Here is a 7500-nt window from a genome sequence, read left to right on the forward strand (position 1 = left end):
TGATGTCATTTGCATAGAAATGAATAAAGCGTTGATTCATGGTTGATGCGACTTGTCCTCTGGTGTGAATATTACAGAATTATATTTACAGTCAGAGGTCGACGGGAGTGGCGATCCAGTGTTCTCATCTAGGTTGATTATTGCAAGGGAATAGAGGCTAAATAAGTGTGGGAAGGTCTAGCCTGGTGGGTGTTACAGAACTAGAGATATTTAATAAAAGGAAACAGAAAAAATGAAGGTAAACTAGTACGCTTCTAGCTCTATGGAAACCACAGACCGGGTTACGGAGTATGGAAGATTACAAATTGGGGAATTGGGGAACACAGAAGAAGATAATGAGTTCCTTCACTAAAATAGTCTACCCAAATGGTTAATTAGGGATTTTCGCAGGGTGGAAGTAAGAAGAGATGGCTCCACGGGTGTTACAATGCTCATTGGAAGGAGACAAATATTCTTCTCAAGAAGATTGAAGGAGGAACTGTTTCTAAAGAAATAAAATAAAGTTTTAATGAGTGAGATAAAGATTTTAATGTCTGACTGTCTTTCTGTGTCTGTTTGACTGACTACGTGTCTGACTGACTGACCGTGTCTGTGTCTGACTGATTGAATGTGTCTGAGTGACTGACTGACTGTCTGTCTGTCTGTCTGTCTGTGTCTGACTGACTGTCTGTGTCTGATTGACTGAGTGTCTGTCTGTGTCTGATTGACTGGATGTCTGTGTCTAACTAAATGAATAAAATTGGTCAAAATTTCCCTGAGCAATACGTAATTCAGTTACAAATATCAATTTTCATTAAAAAAAAAAAAAAACCATTTCAATTGATTAATGTATTAAGCTTTTTTTTTATCTAAGCAATGGACTAGATTATCTAGTGAGCGATTATTACCTCCGCCAACGAAGTTAAAAGGAGTTTATGTCTTCGCCCCTGTTTGTGTGTTTGTGAACAGCTTCCTGGCCACAATTCTAATCATAGAGTAATGAAACTTGTAGGGATTAACTATTACGTAAGAGCTGGAAATAGATTAAATTTTCGAAGGTCAAGGTCAAAAGTCAAGGTCACGGTCAAGCCAAATGTCCAATTCACGTCATCAGCCATAAGTTTGGACATCGTTGTCACAGAGACTTCAAACTTTGTCCATATTTTAGGGTGTGAAAATCCATACCAATTAATACATGTTAAGGCCAAAGGTCAAGGTCAAGGTCGAGAAATTAGCTGCCGTAGCGGAGATCTGCGTTCTACTGAGAGCCCCTCCCCCCCAGTTTTGATTTTGGGTGTGAGAAAATCTTACAAAGAAAAGATGTTTATTTTTTCACTTCATTGGAGATTTCTTCTATTTATTTTTTAAATTTCTAAAGATAAAAAATCAGTAACAAATTCTTATCTAATATTATCTAATATACTTTAATTCCATTCTCCGGAATTCTCTCCCAACCTCTATGTTCCCCTGATCATTACAACAACTGTGGAGCCAATCATACTCGCCCCTATGTCTACTCAAAGAAGACATTCAAAACGTTGCTTCTGAATAATGAATGAAATTCAAAAAACTAATTGACAAATGAGTTCCTTTGAAAGCAACAATGGCGGAAAATGAACTTCCGGTCGTTAAGAAAAAGATAATGGATCGGTAGAAAAGAAAATGATAAAAGTTATCAGAAAGTTTTCGAAAATGATGAAGTTTTCCAAATGATTCTTTTGTCAGTCTTCCATTATCATTGAAAAAATCAATGTTGCTTTTGAGAGAATATCTTTCGAGTTTCTTTTTTAATATTTTCGCCTATTATTATTATTATTATTATTATTATTATTATTATTATTATTATTATTATTATTATTATCATCATTATCATCATTATTATTATTATTATCATCATTATTACTATTATTATTATCAATATCATTATTATTTTGAGGATTACCTTGTGGCATGCTGATAAGTCTTATCGGAAAGACGAGCTGAACATAACTGACTTTATCCAAACGACATGAGCTTATATACAAACGGTTGAGGATAACAATGGCATAAAACTTTCAGAATGTGAAACATGCAATGGCAAGCTTAAACAGAGAGAGAGAGAGAGAGAGAGAGAGAGAGAGAGAGAGAGAGAGAGAGAGAGAGAAGAGTAATTGCATAACATGGCTCCTCCACTAGAAAAAGACATCCATCTGAAAAAGGGCGCCCTGCTCTAGAGAGGTGACCTCTAAGCGGGCCATCTTGCAGGAGATATGTAGGTTTTAGGCGATTGATGGACGTCCAGTCTTCTTTGCCACGAATGTTAATAAGTAATCCTTCGGTTTGCAGTTTGCGACAGATAACAAGGTAAGGGCCCATGTGAGGGGTTATCAATGGTGGCTTGCAAATGTCGGTGCGGTGCGCACAAGACGTGTTGAAGTTTTAAAATCTGTCGGTATTTGTTGCTTCACTGGGAACTTATAAGTCTGGCAATAGGGAGTATATTTCTCCCCACAACATGATGTAGGCGCTGGAGATTGTCGGAGGAGGTTACAGACGGAAAAAAAATTAGCAGGGATGATTAACGGGTTGCCATACACCATTTCAGCTGCTGAGACATCAGGGCATCCTTAGGAGTGGTCCTTAGTCCAAGAGGACCCAGGAAAGCTGAGTAGACCAGTTTGAGTCATTGCAGTGGGACATCAAGGTTGCTTTAAGGGTGCGATGAAAGTGTTCAAATATTCCGATGGTAGCAGGGTTGTAGGCAGTTGTCTGATCTAGAGTGATGCCCAGGAGATTCTCTAATGATGTCCACAGTTAAGAGGTGAAAGTGGTACCCCTGTTAGAGGTAATATACTCAGGGATACCAAATTTCACTAACCACCTGAGGCAGATGTTGCAGTTTGTATAGGGATGGCTTCAGGCCAACGAGTGGAGCAGTCGATGACGGTAAAGTGTCCTAATATGTTGATGTGTATGTGGGCTTTTGACACAGAGGTTGAGGAAAGGTGTCCACTCCTGAATTTGTGTGTCAATGTACTTGTGAAATTTTGCATGAAGTACAGGCACAGACCCAATCCTTAGCATACATAGTAATGCTGTGCTAAGTGAGCTTCATCTTCAGTAGCTGTTCAGTAGATCGGTGTGAGGGATGTGCGAAAAAATGGATTAAATCAAACACCTGTCGGCACATGGGAGCAGATATCCATGGTTATAGCCAACCAGTAATGATGTCACAGAGGAAGGTGATATTGGAGTCATTGAAGGCGACGTCTACCAACGGAGGGATGTGCAGTATGTCCTGCAGAGTTGGTACTCTGGATCTTCTCGTTGGGCCTCTGCAAAGGCGTTGTAATCCAATCACAGATGAATGGTGGACAATGTATTTCTTGACAGAGCATTGGGAGCAGGATTCATTTTCCTACGGACTGATTCAAGAGTGTATTCAGCCACAGCAGAGATGTCAGCATGAATGTACAGAACAGGTATCAAACTGTCAAAGGAATGTGTGTACCAAGGCATGCGGTCTGTGCGAATGACGAAGGGTGTACCCTCTACTATGTGTCAAAAGTGAATGACAGCCAAATGCACCCTCAGCAATTTGCAGTCGAAGATGGAATAGATGGATTCCACCTTGTACAGTTTCCTACTGAAGAAGGCCAATGGGCCCATCGACTTCTGACTGTAGCTAACCTACTCCATGCCCTTTGGATATGACACCTACCCGAACCTGTAAGTGCTGCCATCCCCGATATCGATACCTTGCCCATGAAGGACCTACTGACCAAAGTCGACGCCCTTATGAACAACCCCTTAACCCACCTTGGGACCTTCATCAATGCTGCTACTCCTGATGAAGAGGTCAACCATTCAACACCAACTGAAGCTGGCGTGAATGTGGTAGTACACAGGTGACCGCCCTCTGACGTGTTGGAGGGGCGACAAAGCCAGTCACTGCCCACATATGCCACCCATTGCTCACACCTCAACCAACGACCTCAACAGCCCCTTACTGACACTCACCAGTCGCAGATATGCTACTACCACTCCAGATTTGCAGCTGCTGTGAAGAAATATGCGGAGAGGTGTCAGCGCCCGAAATCTTGTATGGTGGCCATCGCTTGTGGCAATGGCCTCCCGTCACAAATATTTTTATGTTTTTACATGATGCAGGTACTGATGTGCAGTTTTTGGTAGAAACTGGTAACTAGGGATGCCACTGCTCCAAGCGATCCCTACTTACACGTTTTTTGGCCACTGACTACCGTCAGCAGCAGCCCTGAATCTGGAGTGGTAGTATGACACGAATAAAGAAATGAATCTAATAAAAATCAATGTATGAAAACATTGCGTAATTTCTTTAGAAATGATACGCCACTATTTCATAACTAAAAATGCATCAAATACCTGAAATAATCAAAATTCTAGGTAGCAATGCTATGCAAATCTGACTGTCTGTTTAATATGCAAACCCATCTATCTGTCTTTCTGTCTAATATACCGAATCTTCTGTCTGTTTGTGTCTATCTGTCAAAAAGGTGAGCATTAAGGAAAGTCGCCTCCCAGACTGTCTCTCTGTCTGTCTGGCTCCAGACCGAATCTGTCCATGATAATAGAAAACACAACAAAATCAGATACGGTTAGAAACCTCTTCCGGTTTCCCCTTTAGCCATCTCGGTTTCGAAACCCATCCGCTAATAACTTTCCCCTTCTTTCCCCTCTTTGGGATCTCGTTGTTTCCAACACGACACATTATTTTGTTCTCATTCACCGGAAATTCATTTTCCGCTGATATGATTTTCAAAGGGAATTATTTGCAAAGAATCTTTTTCTTTTTACCTTTCAGTATTTCATGTCATTTTATGGGGCAGAAAAAGAGACAGAGTTTTTCTTCTTCCAAAAGAGCTTTTTATACTTTAGGAAAGAGGTAAAGAGTCCCACAGCCTAGAAGTGAAGGGAAAGGAAGGTTGATTAAACCAGTTGTATTTCAATTAAGAGTGGAAGATCTATAGCAGTTTTTCAAAGGAAATTACTTTGTAAACAAAACATTGTCTCAACTCTTTTTTATTATGATATTTGTTTCAAGAAATATTGCCGACTATAATGTTTTATTTAAGGCATCTAGAATCTTGCTTCATTAACATAAAAGTAATGTATATAATTTTATTCACAGTTCAATATACAAAACTGCATTTACGTAAATATTAATTTGATTTTATTCACTGAAAAATTGGTCAAATTTCCCTCAGGATATCACATTTTATATATAAAATCATATATAAAAATCCTATTATTCATATGAAGTATAATCAGCGCGAGAAATTGAAGAACTTACTAAAGAATTCATTTATTCAAGAAAATTTAACTTTAAAATTAGATATTCCAGTTGATATTGATTAACAGATTGTTTTGGGATATTAATGTTATAAAAAAAGCATAATTTTTACTCATTAACAATCATTCGAGAATGAATACACATTATATCCCATAAAATTTTTCCAGAGCAATGCAGTATATATATATATATAATATATATATATATATATATATATATATATATATATATTATATATATATATATATATATATATATATATATATATAATATATATATATATATATATATATATATATATATATATATATATATATATACATATATATATATCCAAATATAAATAAATAAATATGTATATATATTTACATATATATATATATATATATATATATATATATATATATTGATATATATACATACATATATAGCCTATATATTCACATATATATATATATATATATATATATATATATATATATATATATATATATATATATTGATATATATACATACATATATAGCCTATATATATATATATATATATATATATATATATATATATATATATATATATATATATATATATATATATCCAAATATAAATAAATAAATATGTATATATATTTACATATATATATATATATATTGATATATATATACATATATATATATATATATATATATATATATATATATATATATATATATATATACATATCAATTTAATAAACAAAAAGTATTTCTTGATCAATTTGAACTACATTGCTTAGGAAATTAATTTGAACCCGTTCAGTAATGCTCAATTAATATATATTAATAAATTTATCAATAAATACTTTTCGTTTCTTACATTAATATGTGTGTATGTATATATATAAATATATACGTGTATATATAGATATATATATGTATGTATATATATATATATATATATATATATATATATATATATATATATATATATATATATGAAAAATTAAATTATTATTTTTCGAGTTCATCTGTTTTTCTTTTTTAATTCTTCAAAATCATAAAATTCATAACAGATTCTTCTCTAATACAATTTAAACCTATTCTACGGAACTCTCTCCCAACCTCTATGTTCCCTGGTCATGATCGTCCCTTTGTCTACTCCATGAAAAAATTCAAAATATTGTTTTTGAATAATGAATAAAATTAATAAAAAACAATTGACAAATGAGTTCCTTTGAAAGCCACAATGGCGGACAATTAATTCTCAGTTTTTAAGAACAAAACAAAAAAGAAAAAAATTATGAATATATCAGTTTTCGAAACTCACTAAGGGGAAACTGATAAGGCTTTTCAAATGATTCTATTGTTTATCATAGAAAGAATCAAAGAAAGAATCAACGTTTGCTTCTGTCATTTTGAAAGAATATATCTTTCGATTATCTTTTGAAAGTTAACCACATTGAGACCTTGAGTTTTAAAGGGCGCTCATGATTGGCAGAGGCAAGGGACAGTGACATTGCCCTATCGAGGAGGACAATGCTCTAAAGACTGACCATATATACATAAGATCAACGAGCAAATCCCCTCTCCACCCAAGCTAGGACCAGGGAGGGCCAGGCAATGGCTGCTGATGATTCATCAGATAGGCCTATAGGCTCCCCCAAACCGGCCCACCCATCCTTAGCTCACAAGGATGGTGAGGTTGCAGCAACCAAAGAAACTAACGAGTTTGAGTGGGACTCGAAAACCCTTTGATGGTACAAGTGTTATGTCCGTTTACTTTAGGCCTTCGCCCTATCTGCGACTCACGACGGTCAGCTAACGACTAGCAGTTTAGGTGAACAGAGAGAGAGAGAGAGAGAGAGAGAGAGAGAGAGAGAGAGAGAGAGAGAGAGAGAGAGAGAGAGAGAGAGCGTTACAAGGATTTTTGGAACTCTCAAAAGACTTTTCTAGTCCCTCCGGGGAGACTCTCCATTTCCTCTTTGGTCGAGCGATTTGGTTTGAACGCTTAGAGAGTTTTTTATGATCTTGTCTAACTTATTCTTGAGTTAGTTTACCATGTTACTGTTCACTGCATCCGCTTGAGAGAGAGAGAGAGAGAGAGAGAGAGAGAGAGAGAGAGAGAGAGAGAGAGAGAGAGAGAGAGAGAGAGAGATAAATTTACATAGTAATTGTGTCAAAAATTTAAAACTCTTGTTGAAGAATAATGTTAGTCAGAGTTAAGAATATTGCTT

This window comes from Palaemon carinicauda, chromosome 23 (assembly GCF_036898095.1).
Source record: "Palaemon carinicauda isolate YSFRI2023 chromosome 23, ASM3689809v2, whole genome shotgun sequence".
NCBI classification, from domain to species: domain Eukaryota; kingdom Metazoa; phylum Arthropoda; class Malacostraca; order Decapoda; family Palaemonidae; genus Palaemon; species Palaemon carinicauda.